The following is an 18709-nucleotide window of genomic DNA, read 5'->3' as shown; positions in this document are numbered from 1 at the left end:
CCCTGAGAGTGGGTGTGGATGCTGTGGTCCAGGTGGGGAGCTGCAGGCCCATGACATGGTCAGCACCCCACCCTCCCCCTCCATGGCTCACCCAGCCTCACCCCTGTTGTCTGGGAAAACAGCACCCAAGGACAGAGCGTGCCTTGCGTTCCCCTAGGAGAATGCGTTCTTTCTCTACTATCTGATGGAGCTCTGGCCAAAAAGTGTACATCTCCCTGCCTTCCTTTCTTCCTCCTTGAGGGCCTCACTGTATCCTTTATCAGGCCACATTGCTGAGCTCAGAAAAACAGACAAGTTATGTTCATGCGGGAGCAGGCTTCTCTCTTGTGGCATCCTGTAGATCTGGCCATCCGTGGCCGCCCCAGCTTTGAGCCCCAGGCTGGCCCTAGGCCACACCCCTCCTCCCTTGCTTCAGGCTGGCCTGCCGCCTCCCATGAGTCACTCAGGTGAAAAGGAGGGCAACCACAAGAGGAAAACAATCACTTTTGTTGCCCTAGGGGGAGGTCCCCGTCCCGGGTAGAGTAAAGCTGGAGCACTACTTGCAGGTCCACAGAAGTCAGGCCTGTCCCTGGGGCAGCAGGAAGAGGCTGCATGGAGATGCTGGGACAGGGAAGCCGAAGCATCCCGGAACCCAGCCTGGGGCATCCTGACTTGCCATTGCTGATGTCAGCATCTTCCTGTGCCCTTTCATGGGGTCAGAACCAGGAAAGGCAGAGGTAATGAGATCAAAATGATGCTGGGTGAACTTTATGGAAGATGAGTGTTGAGCCCATTTCGCTGACCAGCGCTTATCGGTAAACAGGCTGCGGCTCTTCCCTCCTGGCTCATCCCAAACACACTCTCCCTTCTCTGCAGCCATAGCTCTGATTTGGTTCTTCATTTTAAGACACGTGATGTGTCTATGGGTCTGTCCTCCCCACTGGGAAGCCCTGGGTTCCCTATCTCTGACAGCGAGCGCAATGCTTGCCCCTCGTGGGCACTCAGTGGACATCTTTTGAGATAATGAATGAACACTTAGGTTCCATATAGCCCCAGAGGCTCTGAGGACAGAGCAGCTGCTGAACTTGGGGTGCTGATTTGGGTGCTCCTCTGAAAGTGAGGGGAGGGATGCTGCGGCAGGAGTTTGCGTCCTCTGAGTCGCTAACCTTTTAACAGGGCCATCCTCAGGTGGGTAAACCAGCCTGGTTCTGTCCGCACATCTGTGCTGCCTCCTTCCCTTGACCATTCCTCCTGGGCAGCACGTCCGGGTCTCATTTAGTTTTGAACTCTAGCACAGAGCCTGGTCATCCCAGGCGCCTAGCAAATGCCCATTAGATGAAGCGTGTTCTCGCCTGCATCTGTGCCTGGGCGCCGTAGACGCCCATCGTGGCTGTAAGGTGGCTGTTTGAGAAGCGTATTGACCCACCCCTTCCCTGCACATCCTGGGACAGGAGCCCCAGTGATGGGTCCTCTTCCCCTTCCCTCCCCCAACATCTGCCCCAGAGCCTGCTGTGGCTCCCTGGGCCCCTGCAGGCCTGGCAAACCCCTAGCATAAAGAGACAGTATTTATAAGATGCTCTGATGGGTAGAGGAAAGAGAACACGTTCTATTTGATAGAAGCTTGAGAAATTCTCAGGAGAAGAATGAGCTGGCTCCTCATATTTGACCCAAACTGCTCAGAATGTTGTATCTTCCCCTCCTCTCCCTCACTTTCCTTCACAAGCCGCAGAGGACGGAGTATCAAGCCCATCACGCTAACCAAGGCCTTTTGGTCATTGAAGGACGTGGAGCACGTGCCAGAAAAATACATCTCCTCCCCTCCTGCCAGGAGCCCAGATCCCCTCACAGAAGCCTGCTGGCTCTGCAGATGCTGGATTCGGAAACTGCATCTTACACTTGGTATCCTGAAACCCGCTGAAGAAGCAGGGACCACCTCTGACTCAGGAATGGACTCGTGTAAGTAAAAGGAAATCTCCCAGGCCAGCCATAGCAGACACTCTTGGTTTCCTGCTCTAACTAGTCCTGAGTATTTGCTTAAATGAGCTCTGGGTGACATGCCTGAAACCTCAGACAACAGTCACACACTCACACCTGCTCTAAGCCCTGTGCTCTCGGCTACACACACAGCACCTGTGGTGCAGACACACCTAATGAATGGGCCTTCTAGGCTCGGGGAGTAGAACATGGGCCTGCTGAGCGTGAATCGTATCAAGAGAGTGGGGACCCTGAGAACTGTAACAGCCCACGAGAAAGATGGTGGCCTGAGCAGGGACAAAATCACCCATAGGGTCAGATCCCAAATGATGTGGGAACATGGAATGCATGAAAACCCCAAGTGGAGGCCGAAAGCTCAGCTGGATCCCCATCTTGTCTGTCTAGGCAAGAAGCCCATTGTCCAGTCTATTATCCCAGTAGAAAGCAGCAGAAGTAACAATAATGACCAAAACCAAAGCCAAACCAAACCAAACCAGGGACTTCCCTGGCGGTCCAGTGGTTAAGACTTTGTGCTACCATTGCAGGGGGCATGGGTTCGATCCCTGGTTGGGGAACTAAGATCCTGCGTGCGGCGTGGTGCAACCAGAAAAATTAAAAAAAAAAAAGCTTGGGGCTTCCCTGGTGGCGCAGTGGTTAAGAATCTGTCTGCCAATGCAGGGGACATGGGTTCGAGCCCTGGTCCGGGAAGACTCCACATGCCACAGAGAAACTAAGCCCATGCACCACAACTACTGAGCCTGTGTTCTAGAGCCTGCAAGCCACAACTAGTGAAGCCCCCACGCCTAGAGCCCGTGCTCCGCAACAAGAGAAGCCACCACAATGAGAAGCCCATGCACCGCAGTGAAGGGTAGCCCCCTCTCGCAGCAACTAGAGAAAGCCTGCGCCCAGCAACGAAGACCCAACACAGCCACAAATAAATAAATAAATATTTTAAAAAACAAGCTTCATTCCTGATAGACGGTCCAAGAGAGAAAAGAAAGGAAGCATCAGAAGGCATGTTGAATGCTGAACAAGACTTTCTATCATTTGAACATAAGCAAAACCAAACCAAACCTTGTCAGTTTCCATGTTGGTTTGATGGGGGAGTGCTCAGAGTTAGTGGGGGGAAGAGCAGCTTTCCGGGCAGTCGAGTAGGCAAGAGCCTGCTCTGCCCGGGGCAATGTATCCCCCTGGCCATCTGCTATGCCCCTGTGCTCCAGTCTGCTCAGGGATAATAAGATTTTTGTTCTCGAAGGTTGGAACATGTAGTAGCCCAAATACAATGACTTCTGTGGACATCAGCCCTCCAAGTGACATTAGTGCAGTAGAGCGTTTCCTGCTCAAAGCCCCCTGCCTGTCCCACGGTATCCCATCTCCCTGGAATTCAATCCTGGATTCACACTCAGCTAACTCATTTAAGTGCCACTAAATGCTGGTAGGCCTCATAACAACCCTACAAGGGGCATATTTTCCTTCCATAAATCCAGAAATTGAAACTGATTGCTTCCACCACTTGCCTAAGATCACAAAGCTAAGTGGTCTTCCGATTCCTAACGCAGTGTTTTGCTACCACACAAAAGCTGCCTCCTTCTTGTTTGAACCTGGAATGGCGCCATTTGCCCTCTCTAAGTCCCTCAGCAGGGAGACAAGGCAGGAAGAGGCGGGCCAAGGTGTAGTCAGAGCCTTGGCATGGACCCTTTCCTCCATGTGCCCTCCTCCTCCCGTGGAAACTGACTGCCGTGTTCCCTGGAGGTCTCCCATGGTGGTCAAGAACGTGAACTCAGGAGCCAGACTGCCTGGGTTTAAATCCCATGCACTGCCACGACTACCCGTGTGACATCAGAAAAGATATGTCCCCTCTCTGGACCTCAGTTTCCTCATCTACAAAGTGGGATTATAGTAGCACCACCTCATAGCGTTTGTTTTAAGATGAACTGAGTTGATTTGTGTAAAGTACGTAGAACAGTGGTTAGCACTTAGTAAGTGGTCCGTGTCTATTATTGTTGTTAATAACAGTTACTTTCGATACTTCATATTACCTCCGAACAGGGCAAATTGGTTACCTTACTCCCCTTTTATGTAGAAAACAAAATACAAACAACTGAAGCTAAACAGCCAATAGGTGCTCTAAGCTCAGGGTCCCAGGCTGCACCTCTTGCTGAGCTGAGCTCTCTGAAGCTCCCCCTGGGAGCCTTCTTATGCCCAAGAGGTACCAGAGCACCTGGACTGGGCCTTCTAGGAATTCATGTGTTTCTCTGGCTAAGGAGTGAAGCCTGGTTTCACGTTCTCCCTACCGCCAGCTCTGCGCTCACTCACCCACCTGTCCTGGGGATGCTCCGGCTGTTGCTGCAGCATAAATCCTGCACGAAGAGCACATTAAGCCCCTTGGGGGTCGGGGCTGCCAGCAGCTTCTTGCTGCCTTGCACGTAGGAATGGACAAGTGCCTGCTTCTTGGCCTTGGCCTGGCCCTGAGGCCCCAGTGCAAAGTTCCTTACACGGCCTGGAGCTTATTCCAGGCTTCCTAACAGGAAGAACCAAAACACTGGCTCCTCTCTGAATCCTCACGTTCTTCTTATTCTCCTCTTTCTTTTAATAGGATCCAGGTGGCCCCTTACTCAAACCAACTGCTTAGAGAGCTGCCTCCACCTTTCATTTCTTTTGACAGTTTTCTTTTCCAGAAGGTAGGATGGGGAACATGACGAGGGAATGTGACGTGGACCTCACTGAGATGGAGAAGAATTGCTTGTAGAACGGCAGCAATGGGGTTATGGGGGGAATGTACCCATTTCCCTGTGAAGCTTGTGACAGCTGAGGAGAGAAACCCATGCTACAGGCTCAATGCATTTTTCCAGACTGTAGGGAGAAGATTTCAATAGACTCACGGAGAAACACAAATATGATTTGTTTTAGTTAAGATGATCCTAGCTATTGTAATATACAAATTCTCAAATCTCAGTGGCTTAACATGATACAAGTTTATTTTGTACTCCCACAAAATCTGATGGGGAAAGGGCTCACTCAGGCACCCAGGCTGGCAGAGACACTGCCCATTTAACATGTGGCTTCTGAAGTGAGCTGGATTGGAGACATCCAGCTGCAGATGGGGAAGAGGGCCGTGGAGAGCCAGGGAGGAGGTCTTTTTGGATCAGCCCTGCAAGCGGTATTTATCATGTCTGCCTGCATGACATTGTCCGGAACTCAACCACTGGGTTCCCTGTCTGAAGCAGGGCTGAGAAATGTAGTCCATGCTGGAGAGCCCCTCCCAGCACCAACTCCACACTGTGGACAGAGAACATGACTCTGGTGGAATCAGAAAGGGAATTCTAGAATGAGAGTCTACCATTGAAATCTCAGCTACTCCTGAGTTGGAAGGAGAGACGGAGGGATCTAAAAGGGCCATCTTAATAAACATGGGGCAGTAAATAAAAAGGCAGAAGTGGCTACCCAGGAAGCTCTCAGATGAGCTTAGTGTTAAGAAAGAACATGTATAAAAGAAAAGCGGCTGTTGACCAATAACAACATAAACTATAAAAGACTGGTACGGCACTGTAAGAGTCATGTCAGGAATGCAAGCTATCTGAAAAATGTTAACACAGATTTTTAAAGCTTTTTAAAGCATTGTTTGAGGAGACAAACACAGGAGACTTAGCTCTGTCCCTAGTGGTGGGTGATCGGGTGTTACTGAGGGTCAGAAAAACATTCCTACCCATCTATTTTGCTTCCAACTTCTTTGTCAAAGGGAATGATTTCAAGACCAAAAGGAGCAGAAGACACCGACATCCTCAAAGAATGAAGAGTGTGCAAGAGTGAAACTTACTCCTCAAGTTAACTGACATATCCTGGCCTGAGTATATTACATTCCAAAATTCTGAAAAAATTTCAAGAAGGGGGCTTCCCTGGTGGCGCAGTGGTTGAGAGTCCGCCTGCCAATGCAGGGGAACATGGGTTTGTGCCCCTGTCCGGGAGGATCCCACATGCCGCGGAGCGGCTGGGCCCGTGAGCCATGGCCGCTGAGCCTGCGTGTCCAGAGCCTGTGCTCTGCAATGGGAGAGGCCACAACAGTGAGAGACCCACGTACTGGAAAAAAATAAAATAAAATTTCAAGAAGGGATTTTTGTAGCTTCAGAAGAATAGTTAAGAACACACACCCTGGAACTAGACTGCCTGGGTTGGAATCTTGGCTCTGTCCCCTGCTAGCTGTATGACCTTGGGGAAGTTACCTAATCAATCTGTCTTAGTTTTTCCACCTGTTAAATGGGTAAAACAATAATACCTACTTCATAGGATTGCTGAAGGATGAAAGGATAAGATTCTATTTATTCTTAGCGCTCAGCCTGGCACCTATTCAGTGCTCAAAAACTGTTAGCTGATGCTGCTATTACTACAGTATATAGCTGATCTGATATGAAACATCGGCTAGGAAACATGGCAATCAGAGAAAAGTTTAGAAGACAGAGATAAACAAATACATTCCAATTTTGAAAAGAAAAGAAATGAATTTTCTCAATGCTATCAGTGCCAGGCAAAATTTCTGACTGTACTGTTATTCAATAATTATTATTACGTACCTACTATGTGTTGGGCCCTGGAAATATAGCAGTGAACAAAATAAACAGAAGTCCATGCCCTCTTCAGTGTAGTAGGTCTAGTAGGAGAGACATATAATTTTAAAAAATAAGTAAATATACAACATGTTGGCTGCTATATGTGGTGTGGAGAGAAACAAAGTGAGGCAAGAAGATACAGGGTGTTAGAGGGAGAGGGTTTCAATATTAAAGAGGAGAGTCAGGCAAGGTCTTGGACACAAGAAGACCTTTTAGTAAAACCTGAAGATGTGTCACCCTCTGGAGATGGAACAGCAAGTGCAAAGAGCCCAGGAGGCTGTCCTGTGTGGCTGCAGTGGAAGGACTTGTGGGGAGAATGGCAGAGGATGGAGTCAGAGAGACAACAGGAGGCCAGACCGGGCAGGGCTTTGCAGGCCCTTGTGAGGACCACGGATGGTCCTTAGAGAGATGACAGTCATTGACCTGGGGAGTGATATGCTCTGATTTACATTTTAAAAGTTCACTCTATGGTGTAACAGACTGAATGGAGGCTTTGGTGGAAGCAGGGAGGCCTGTTACGAGGTTCTTGTAATAAACTGTGCAGTGATGATGGCTTGAATCAGGCTGGTAGCTAAAGGAGGTGCTAAGATGTGGTCTAAGAAGTAGTCAAATTCTAGACAGAAACAACTGGATTTTGTTAATAGATTGAATGAGGATGAGAGAAAAAGGGAGGTTAATGTCAAGGATCTGGGCCTGATCAGCTGGAATGATGGAGGGGCATTAACTGAAATGGGATGACTATAGGAGGACCTGGCGCAGGGGGTGAGAGGAGACAAAGAGCTTCTTGTTGGATAGGTTACAGTTGAGATCCTTACTTGGCATCCCAGAAGAGACATGTGGCAGCTAGTCGGATTCCTGAGTCTGGAGATGAGGGAGGAGGCCAAGGTTGGTGAAATACATCCATGAGAATGGATGTACCTCTCCCTGGTGGCGCAGAGGTTAAGCATCCGCCTGCCAATGCAGGGGAGATGGGTTTAAACCCTGGTCCAGGAAGATCCCACATGCCGCAGAGCAACTAAGCCTGTGCGCCACAACTACTGAGCCTGCGCTCTAGAGCCCACGAACCACAACTACTGAGAATGCATGCCACAACTACTGAAGCCCGCGCGCCTAGAGCCCGTGCTCTGCAGCAAAAGAAGCCACCGCAATGGGAAGCCCGCGCACCACAACAAAGAGTAGCCCCCGCTCACTGCAACTAGAGAAAGCCTGCACGCATAGCAACGAAGACCCAACACAGCCAAAAATAAGTAAATAAAATAAATAAATTTATTAAAATCAAAAAGAGACTAAAACCTAGAAAAGAGAGGAAGTCCTAAGGACTGAGCTGGAGCACATCTCAATGTTGAATGTTGAGAAGAGGAAGGGGAAGCAGCACAGGAAGACCCAAAAGGAGCAGCCAGTGAGGTTGGAGCACAACTAGGAGAGGGTAGTATCTTGAAGGCTAGTGAAGACAAGGTTTTCAGGAGGGAGGGATTGACTGTGTCAACAACTGCCAAGCGGTCAAGTAAGATGAAGACTGAAAAATGACCATTGGAATAGCTGGCTAAAAGGATTGTCAGTGGACCCTTGGAAAGAAAGTGGTGATAACTAGAATTCAAGATCCGTCCACCAAGAACAGGTTTTGCCAGATGACGCACATTCTTTTATTTAGAAAGTGTCTCTGGACAGTGCAATAGTTTGCCCAGATTTCAACATGGTGGTGGAAAAAAAGACTCTTCTGGTATTTTTTAACATGATGGCAATACATGGGCTTGTGAAACAGTTTTATTACTTGAATTTATAAATGGCATGTTCTACCCTCTCTCTCCTTGGCCTGTTCAAAAATTCTGTCACAGACTCGAATGAAAATATCATTGAAATGATAGTCCAGTGTGCAGACGTTGCAAAGCTAGGAAAGATAGAAATATATTGACAGAACACGTAGGATCCCAAATAATTCTGTTGGACTAGATGAATGGGCAGAGTTAACAAAGTAACATATAATAAGAATGAAAGGGAATTCCTGCATTTTGGTAGCAAGGACTGAATACCTCAATGTCAGATAAGGAACCAGTGTTAGGCCATAGTAAATGAGAAAGCAACCCCAGAATTTAATGTTGATAATAAGCTCCACATGAAGTAACATAGCGATATGTTACCAAAACCTATTGTCATCCTAGAAGGGTGGTATCTACAGTAATTAGTTATCTTATGGCATCTCTGCTGGTCAATCCTCACCTACAGTATTTTGTTCCATTCTGGCATCATGCTTAAAGAGGGAAATTGACATAGCAGGGTGCATAGAGACGAGAAAAGAGGGACCCATGAAAACCACGACAGCTTCCATGCCGGTTCTCCACACCGCTCTCAGGGTGGTTTCCCTTGAACACACATAGGCTCACATCACTCATTTATTTAACATCTTCAGAGCTCTTTCTCCCATTACCTACAGAATAAAACCTAGGACTTTCCACATTCTAACCCTATCTCTGCAGCTCCATTCCCTCTATTCTTTCAGTGGGCTTGATGCCCTGGCCGCCTGTCCCCCTAAGCTTACCAAGCTGGTTCTCACTTCCTGCTTTCTCTCATTTCATGCCCTCCTGCAGGCTCCCAAAACACCTATTTTTTCCCCTGTGTTCTTGCCTTAACTCACTATGTCATTGTTGCCTTTTTTTCCTACCGATATCCCAAACTAGACTGTAAGCTACCTCAGGGCCATGCTGCTTTTTTCACTCTTATTTTCTTACTTAGAGCAGATCTTGCCACAAAGCAGGTATTCAGTAAATATGAGGTAAATGAATGAAAGGGGAAATAAATGAATCGGTGCTGGTTCCTCTGACTAGAATGCCCTCCTTTTCCATTTGTCCATCTGGGAAATCTCATTTATTGTCCAAAGCAGCCAGCTCAGGCAACAGGCATCCTGAGAATCCTTCCCGCTGCTGCAGGTGTTCACTTCCTGTAGCACTTGCCACGTGGCCCCACAGAGCACTCAGGGCCTTGTACTTATGTGCCTACCTGGTCACTCTATCTTGTTCCTCTTCATATGCTCAGGATGAGGAATGACTATAGCAACTGGGATTGTAGAGCACAGAGAAAGGAGAAATAGGATTTTTTTAATTAGGAGATTTAAAAAAAGAGATGGCCGTTTGGCCTTGGTGTTGCAGTGGTAACTCACATCTATGAGGGGTAAAGTGGATACCTCTCCAGTCTCTTCGAACTCTGGGTCTTTGTGACTCTTGAGCTCTGGAATTCAACAGAGTTGTCCTATCACTGAATTGATAGAGTCTTGCTTCAGGCTAAGTGGCTCCAGGAAAGGGCTTGGAAGAAGTATGGCCCCCTTTGCAGCAGGTAGATTGTGGTATGAGAATAAGTGAGACGGTCACCGTCTGGGGCAGCAGAGAGGTCAAGGGAGAAGTTTCTAATCTCTCCCTGGCCTTACAGGAAGAAAGCTTCCCTGGTCCCACAGGGGTTGCTGCTGATGGAACAGCTCATTACAGCCTGCCCCAGCAGGCTCACTCCAAAGCCAGTCTGATTCAGGGAGCTCTGGCCACCGCAGACCTTTGTCTCCCTGCATTTGGGGTGTGGAGACACAGCCTTGTGCCAATGCCCCAGTTCATTCGGGCTCAGGGCAGGTCTGAATTCTCACAGAGATCTAGCGGGAGGTCATCAGTGTGGGAAGAGAAAGGTCATGGCAAGACTGAATGTCCTTGTGACCCTCAGCTGCAGGGCCACTTTGGCCCTGGGATATGGGTGGAGGGAGGGGTGGGAGGTCAGGGGGGATATATCCACAGAACCTCTCTGCCAGCATTCTTTAGTCATGAGATGAGATTTCCAGGAAATCTGTGGGTCAGCATAGCAAGAGCCTGGCCTCAGCTTTCAGGCCATTAATAAAGGTTCAGAGGACATGGTACCTTGTCCTCAAAGGCTCGGCTTCCTGGAAAGGGCATGCAGAAGACTGTTCCCTCTGTACTGAGCCTGCTTGGGTCTGCCAGGTGTCTACAGATCTGCACTCTGAGTGTGGGATAAGAACCAGGCTGGCCGACAGGGAGCATTTCTAGGTTTGTTTCCTAAGAATAGAAGTGATAAGATAACAGCACTCAGGTTTTCTGTTCCATTCATCTTATCAAAGGGACAAAGTTTGTAAGTGCGGCGCTCACCTTTACAACCACCTGAGATGACATTTGACGGTTTCAGTGTCCCTCTGAAATGTTCCCCTTGCTTGACTCTCCCTACCTGTTCTCCTACCACACCACCTCCCCTCAATCTCATCACCAGAATCTCAGAAAACAATTCAACTCACAATAAACTAGTAAAACTCTTAAGCTGAGTTCCCTTCTTTGTCTTTGGAGTGAATTGGGGGCCCCTAGTGGCCCCTAAAACTTGCATCAGTAACTTGCTTCTGCCCTGTCACACTCAGCAGCAGGTCCCGGCTCGCTCGGACAAGGACTGGCCTGACCCCACTGTGGACCCTGGGCTGGAACTGGCCTGTGTGATGGTGGAGAACGGTGCCCTCCCCTCTCAATTCTGGGAGGCTGCTATTCTAGGGAGAAATACAGATCTGGTAGACTATTTTTGAAGAGCAGTTAAAAACGATTTGTAACTGTAAGCAGCTACCCAGAGAGTTGATTGGATCTTTACAAAAACAACATCTGGGACTTCCCTAGTGGCCCGGTGGTTAAGAATCTGCCTTCCAGTGCAGGGGACACAGGTTCAATCCCTGGTCAGGGAACTAAGATCCCACATGCCGCGGGGCAACTAAGCCCGTGTGCTGCAACTACTGAGCCCACATGCCACATCAAAAGATCCCGCATGCCACAAAGAAGGTCCTGCGTGCCGCAACTAAGGCCCAACACAGCCAAATAAATTAATTAATTAATTTAAAAATAAATAAAACATCATTAAAAAAAATCTGTTGATTGTATCTCAGTGCCTGTCACACAGAATCCATTCAATCAGCATTTGGCAGATGTCCTTTGAATTTGTTCTATCGACAATAATTTAATGGACAACAAACATTAGTTCTGGATACTGAGGGAGAAATAAAGAACAATGTCAAGTTCCAGTCCTCCGCTGTCCTACAATCCTGTGGTGGAAGAAAGAGATGTATTTGAAGAGTAAAATCCCACTGCAAGGCAATCTATGACTAGGGCACATCTGTGCGTTGTGGTCCTGCAGGCTATAAGAGCTGAGGGATGTTTTGCTTGGCTCAGCTCACCAAGTTGGCTGGGTCCTACCCAGTGTGCCCCAGGGCCACCTACAGCAACTATGCAGGGCCATGACTTCAACCTGTGGAAGGAGAGGACCACATCCTCCTCTCTCTAGATGTTAAGGTCCAATTCCTCCGGCTCTAATTTGGCTGGAAACACTGTATAAACATCAGAGATGATGTCATAGAGGAGGATTACAGAGGATATGTTGGTGTTACATTATTTAATTTTGTCAGTGAGCATGATAAAGGTAATGGATTGGAATTGCTATACTGAGTGTTTTTGATGCTTTGCCACGAGGAAATTGTTAAGGAAGGAAGCTTGCCAAGGGTCATGAAGAGGAATGCAAAGCAAAATCAAGACTAGGAAGTTCTCCCCTTTCAGATCCTTCTGCTGCCTCTGTACCAGTTCATTCTGGAAATCATAGCATGACCAGACCAGCGGGCAAACCTCATCCCTGAGTGAATCTCTTACCCGCTCCAGACAGATGGGACATCGTACCTTCAGCTTCCCACTCATGAGCAGACTGCCCTTCTTAGCTGACCTCTGCATGGTCAGTCTACCACCTGTCAATTGTGTTTTCTCTTCCCTCTAGTTCTGGGCTCCCTGGAAGAAGATACTCACACAAGTATCTGTGGTGTGACTCGGATAGTTTCTGCTGTTTGCAAGATGGCACTGTTCTGGCCTTTAGTTGATTTCTCTGGTTCTTGACACAATTTATACATTTATGTAGATGACCTATCTCCCCAACCATATTCCTGGGTTCCCCTTTGCCCTGGCCCATCTTGACCATGTTCGGGGGGGGCTTTGTGTTTGCAAGTTATCTATGACACCTCCTACGCCACCCTCTTCTTCACGCCTTGCCCTCCTGCCAGACTTCTGCAGACCTGAAATGGAGGAATTGGTGGTTACTCTGGCCTGCAAATTCTCCAGCTATTTTTCCTCTCTTTTTAAAGGCTGGTCACCCTGCGATGCCCACGTGTTTATAGGTGTCTAGCCCACTTGGAACCTGGTTTTGAGCCACATTACTCTCCTGTCCTTATACTCCATGGGGTGAGGGATACAGTCTCTCTGGTTGTGCTCTCCCGTACCCAGCACAGCACAGGGATACTCTAGGTCCTCAATAACTATTTGCTGAGTTAATTAATCAATAACCTAGTCTTCAGGGATTCTCACTTCTACCAGCAGAATGCCTCTTGCCTAATTCCACAGGTCCAAGAAAGTGAAGTCCAGATGTCCTCTCCTGACCCTCTCCCTCTGTCCACCACCTCCTTCCCAGTCCATAAGAAATTTCAGTCTGATCCCCCTTGCAGAACAAATCTATGCTAAAGGCAGAATTTTCTTTGAGGTCACAAGAAAGAATTTCAACATCAGCTGAAAATAAGCCTCCCGGGTCCTTTGTGATTTCAGTATTTGGCCCTTTGAACTTGCTGCTCACCTTCAGGCCTGGAAATCTCACTCTTTCATCTCTTTCCAAGTCTGGTATTTTTCGGGTGAATTGGTTGGGGGTCGAGGGCAGACATGGGAGGGTGGGAGGTGGCTTGAAGGAAGGTAAGGGCTATTTTATTCATAAATGGTCTTTGGCACCACTTTGATTTTCAGATGTCTTTGATTTCTCATCTGATAGATTTTCAGTGTTGTTCCCAAGTGTCATTAGCCTTTTCCCCAGTTGCAAACATGTCAGATGGCTGTGCCTATCCCTGAGGCATGAGAGCGGGTGGAGGCAGACAAACAGTCCAGCGGGTGCAGGCCGAGGGAGGGCTGCCAGAGCGGGAGCAGGTGAACAGAGGAGCAGCGAGCCATTCCCTGGAGCCCACAGCCCGCTGCGCCCACCCCCCAGCCCTGTCCCCCCAACGCATCGCAATCTCCTTGCAGACAAGGCTTCCACTACAGGCCTCTTGCTTCTCTGACGCACAAAGAATGTCTGGCTTGATAACCATTTATTCAGTGATTATAGGATTAACTGCAACCTGCAGCAGAGGTAAGCCTTTACACAAAGATTTTGCTTTGGTTTTTTTGGAAGGGAAAAGAAAATATAGAACAAACAAACATATTATCCATTAATGGGCACTTTCAACTTAGGACTCCAGCAATTTAGTTATCAGCGAGGATGTCCTCGTGCAAGGAGGTAATCAAGTTCAGGCTGTAGTGCCCACATCCCTCCTTTTCCTCACAGGCTCAACCTTTGATTGCAGTTGCCATGGCAAGAAAATTGTTGCAAGAGAACAAGAGAATGATGGTGCCTGTACTTGAGAAGTGAGATGTTTATGAACATTCACACTTTCCTCTTTTTCTCTTTTCTCTGCTAGAAAATAAGAAGGAACGGGGGACGGGAAGCAATCTCATGTTCTCTATTATGTGCCAGGCACGAGGCTAGGCGCTTAACATATATATTGTATGAAATATGTATGTACGTGTGTGTATAAAGCCCTTTTTATTGGGAACTACAACTCACCTATCAAAGAGCGCACAAAACAAAGATGTTCAGCTAATTGCATGTGCAAAACTGTTTGTAGAAATGTGTTCTTCCTTGAAAGAGGATTTACATTTGCTTCTGCCGGGCAATTGGGATGGTTCTAATCTGAAACACCTGGGAGGGTTTGTCTAATTCTAATTCTTCCTTCTTCAGCATCTCAGCTCAAAGTAAGAGGATTCACCATTGACCCTTTTCACCCCTGGACTGCAATCCATTCCCTTAGTTCAGCCTCTTAGCTTCTCTCCAACCCCTCAGGATTTACCAAATACTCTCAAGCAGTCCTATCTACCAGTTTACTGCTCTGGGCCTCTATACTGGCCTGGTAATTCTTCATGCTCTTGTTAGCACTCACTTTTTTTTTTTTTTTTAAGCTTTTCTGGTTATCATCAACAGGAAAATTGCTCTGAAATATCTAGTTTGCCATTTTCAAACTTGGGTAGGCTAACGAACTCACTAAGGTCATACATCTTGAATAGCTTCGGTAACGCTGCCTACAAAACTTGTTTCTTTTGTTTTACACTAAGCTACCCTTTACTCTAACTGAAAAAGAAAGAAAAAAAAGAAAAACACCAGAGCATTTCAAATTGAACCAGAGTTTTACATTGCCAGCTACAGAAGTCAAAATAATCTCTTAATATTTAACTATGAATCTCTTAAGTATGTTCTCTAAATCTTGTCCATCTTTGTATTCTCAGCCCCTAGCAGAGTAATTTCAGATAGTATTTGTTGAGTAAAAGAAGGAATAGGTAAAAGGGTGAAATATACAATTGTTAATGAAGGTACTTTCTACATGGGCCACTAGACTCCTCAATCTAATGAACCCGCATCCAGTATATCACAGAATAGCCTCTCTGTCCAAGTTTCCTTTTCGAGATAAAGTTTTTAAATGGTATGAGTGGAAAAGACCTGTAAGTTCAGGGTCTCCAATCTCAGCTCCTCAAAATATCGTGAGGGATCTTCAAGTTCAAGGCTGGTCTAGCTTCTTTCCAGGGAGCTCTAGGGCTGTAAAGGACTATCAGATGGTGGACTACGAGATGGATCCACCCACTGTCAACCCAGCTTCAATATGCCCTAAACAAAGCTCAGCATCTCTTCTCCCCCCCAAACTTTTAAAAAAAATATTTATTTATTCGGTTAAACCGGGTCTTGGTTGCAACATGCGGGCTCCTTAGTTATGACAGGAGAGTTCCTTATTTGTGACATGTGAACTCCCAGTTGTTGGATACACGTGGGATCATACTCCTACCAAGGAATCAAACCCAGAACTCCTGCATCGGGAGCACCGATCACAGAAATATCACAGAAATATCAGCCTTGTTTATTCCCACAAGCCTTCAAAGAATTGAGGCAAGCTGTCATGCTTTTTCCTCCCCATGTGAATCTTTAGTAAAAGATAAAAGATTCATTCGATTATGAGGAGAAACACTAGTATAGATTCCTCTCCCCCCACGTTTTTTTTTTTTTTTTTTTGCGGTACACGGGCCTCTCACTGTTGTGGCCTCTCCCGTTGCGGAGCACAGGCTCCGGACGCGCAGTCTCAGCGGCCATGGCTCACGGGCACAGCCGCTCCGCGGCATGTGGGATCTTCCCAGACCGGGGCACAAACCCGCGTCCCCTGCGTCGGCAGGCAGACTCTCAACCACTGCGCCACCAGGGAAGCCCTCCTCTCCCCCTTTTTAATTGCTTCTCCTTCACTTTGTTTACTGCCCCAGTTGGTGCCACTGCTTTTCCCACTTGCCTATACTAGTAACCTAATGGTCACCCCTTATTTCATCCTACCCCAAATCACCAACTTTGATGAGTTTTTAACCTAAATATTTCTCATATTTGTCCTTCTCCTGGACATCTCCACTCTTACTGCTTTAATGTGGGCTCTTTTCAATGCCCACCTGGAGTACAGCACTGGCTTCCTAATTGGTCTCACCTCCATTCTCTCTGGACCATCCTCCACAGAGTGACCAAACGCAGCAGTGCATTCTTTAAAGCTCTCAGGGCTTTCCTGTCACCTGCAGACAATGCCAGCTCCTTTCCAGTTTGTAAAACTCTTCATAACCTGGCCCCTGCCTACCTCTCAAGACTCATGTTCCCTTTTTTGAAGTTCATGTTCTAAAATTACCAAATATATTATGCATCCAAACATTTCTGTTATTCCTTCTGCATGAATTTCTCTTCCTTCCCTCACTTCTTCACCTGCTTAATTTGTACTCCTTCTTTAAGAATCAGCTTCCCCAGGCTAGTCCAAGTGATCTTTCAGTGTGCTCCCAACGTAGACCTCAATAATAAAACACAATCCATTATATTGAACAGGTTTTATATTTATCACTTTCACTAATCTGTAATAAACTTGAAGGTATTCTAGCTTAGTGGTGGCACTTAATAGGCCTTTAATAACCTCTAGGTGTTCGTTCTTCAGTTTGAAGAGTTTAATTGAATAATAATATTTAAGATTAATCAGAATTAGAATGCATACTGTCCAAGTATCTTAGTCATTTCAATAGGTGGTTTGTTATGTTGTTTCTTGAGTTTTATTTTTCTCTTATTTTTATCACTATTAATAAGCATTAATATTATATTATTGCTACCTTAAAGGTATATTATATTTGCTACCTTATTAATCTTTATTTTATTATCTGAAAAGCTGATTTTTTTACATAACTGGATGGGCGTATTGAGAGTGAGATCTCATTTTCTCTTTTTAGAGCCCTCACATATTTTGATGTTTTTTTCATTCTCCTTCTTCATGGAAAGAGACTTGTGTCTTTTTTACTGTGCCCCACAGCATGGAGCTTTATTTATTAATATGTTACCTTTGTTAATACGTTACCTTCCTTCTAGTAGGATTGGGTCCTACACTGTTTTATGTCTTCATTCATTCCACGTGCTATCAAATTCCTTATATCTGTGTCCTGGAAGCCCCTGATTCCTCAGAGTAAAACCCTTCCTTCAGCAGAAATGAGAAATACCCTTGCTGGTTATTCTAGTTGCAAGAGCAATATTTAGTCTTGTTCTCCTCACCCTGCCGTCAATCCTGGGTATCACTGTCAATCTTCTTGCCTTTGATGTAAAAATCACAGCTTGCCTTGGCTTTCTGACTGACAGTAATGGTGATGCCTGCTTCAATGCCTATCACCAGTGGTTTGAAGAGGCAAGAAGGATATGAAGGGAATGGATGCTTTTTACAACTGACTTGGCCTGTACTTGGTTTTATTGTTTTATTCCCTTACAACTTATAACGCTTGAAAGGCAGTACAAAAGTTCATTAGCCCAGTGTCTGACAGTTCAGAAACTAGTAACCTTCAGACTGATGTTCCCTCCATTGACTTACTCCGTGTGGCAGATTAAACTTTCCAAAAATGGCCACAGCTATATTTCTCATCCTACGTGCTATTCCAGGACCTGTCAGTCCCCCATCAAGAAGTGAAGTCTATCTCCTCTCCCTTCAAACCTGGGTGGATCCTGTGACACCCTGGATGAGTATAACATAATAGAAGTGACACTGAATAACTTCTGAGGTTAGGTTATAGAAGGCAGTCTACACTTTGGGAACTTTGATTCGACCTGTGAGAAGTCCACTTACCCTGCAAGGTCATGTGGAGATATCACATGGAGACAGAGAGAGATGCCCAAGGAACCCCAGCTCTTTCAGCCTCCAGTTTTGTGTCTTCCCACCCAAGTAACGGAGATGTGAGTAAGCGAGCCTTCAGAGGATCCCAGCTCCTCTGATGGATCCTCACAGGATCCATCCCGTGAGGGTGGATCAAAAGTTTCCCTCCGTATCTCTCCCAAACTGCAGACTCATGAGCAAAATAAATACTGTTGTTCTAAGTCACTAGGTTTTAGAGTTGCTTGTCATGCAGGAACATATGGGCAGAACATGCCTCATCATCAGAGTTCAGACAGAGACTCTCATTCGATGCCTTTTCTGTAAAGGTGGAAATTTGAGATTCTAGATGTGCCCTTAGATGGCAGAATGGGATGATAAGTCAGAGGGCTTTAAACTCTTTGTGTTGAGGCTTCTGTGTGAAAATAACACTGGAGATACTTTTTCAGGGCCGTTTGGAGGCTGGGAGAAAGAAAGAGGAATCAAAGTGGACCAGAAGGAAGAGACGCATGGGACAGACAGGCTATTCCCGGTACCTCCGCATCAGAGGACGAGAGACTACCATTTCTTTCTCTGTGTCATGTATTACGATCCCAATTCCCCAACAGTGTTCACTGCCCTAGAGAAGAACACAAGAGCCTTACTTTTCCTAGTGCATGATTCTTCCTACAGAGAAAGAAGACTTGTCTCTTTCTTTTCATTTGCCGCTTATATTTTTAGGGCATCTGACCTCAGGGATCAGGAGAAAGGTGGGTGACTGTCCAGGGTGCTGGCTGAGGATTACCATGACTTGTGGATGTCTCTTGCTCCTGACACGCTTTGTTCTTCACAGGAACTCACATCTATAGGCTCAGTGACTTACAATGACAAAGGCATCCTAGATCCTAAG

General features: G+C 46.6%; 1 non-coding gene across 1 annotated transcript; it reads right to left on the bottom strand.

Annotated features, from left to right (window-relative positions):
* Nucleotides 1–15529: 15529 nt before the first annotated feature.
* On the bottom strand, nt 15530–15650 carry LOC117310026 (U5 spliceosomal RNA). The gene has a single exon (XR_004524291.1). It is a non-coding gene; the product is annotated as a U5 spliceosomal RNA (small nuclear RNA).
* Nucleotides 15651–18709: the final 3059 nt, after the last annotated feature.

The sequence above is a fragment of the Tursiops truncatus genome, chromosome 1 (genome assembly GCF_011762595.2).
Source record: "Tursiops truncatus isolate mTurTru1 chromosome 1, mTurTru1.mat.Y, whole genome shotgun sequence".
In the NCBI taxonomy this organism is placed as follows: Eukaryota; Metazoa; Chordata; class Mammalia; order Artiodactyla; family Delphinidae; genus Tursiops; species Tursiops truncatus.
The sequence above is the reverse complement of the archived record's forward strand: the minus strand, read 5'-3'. Positions and strand labels throughout refer to the sequence as shown.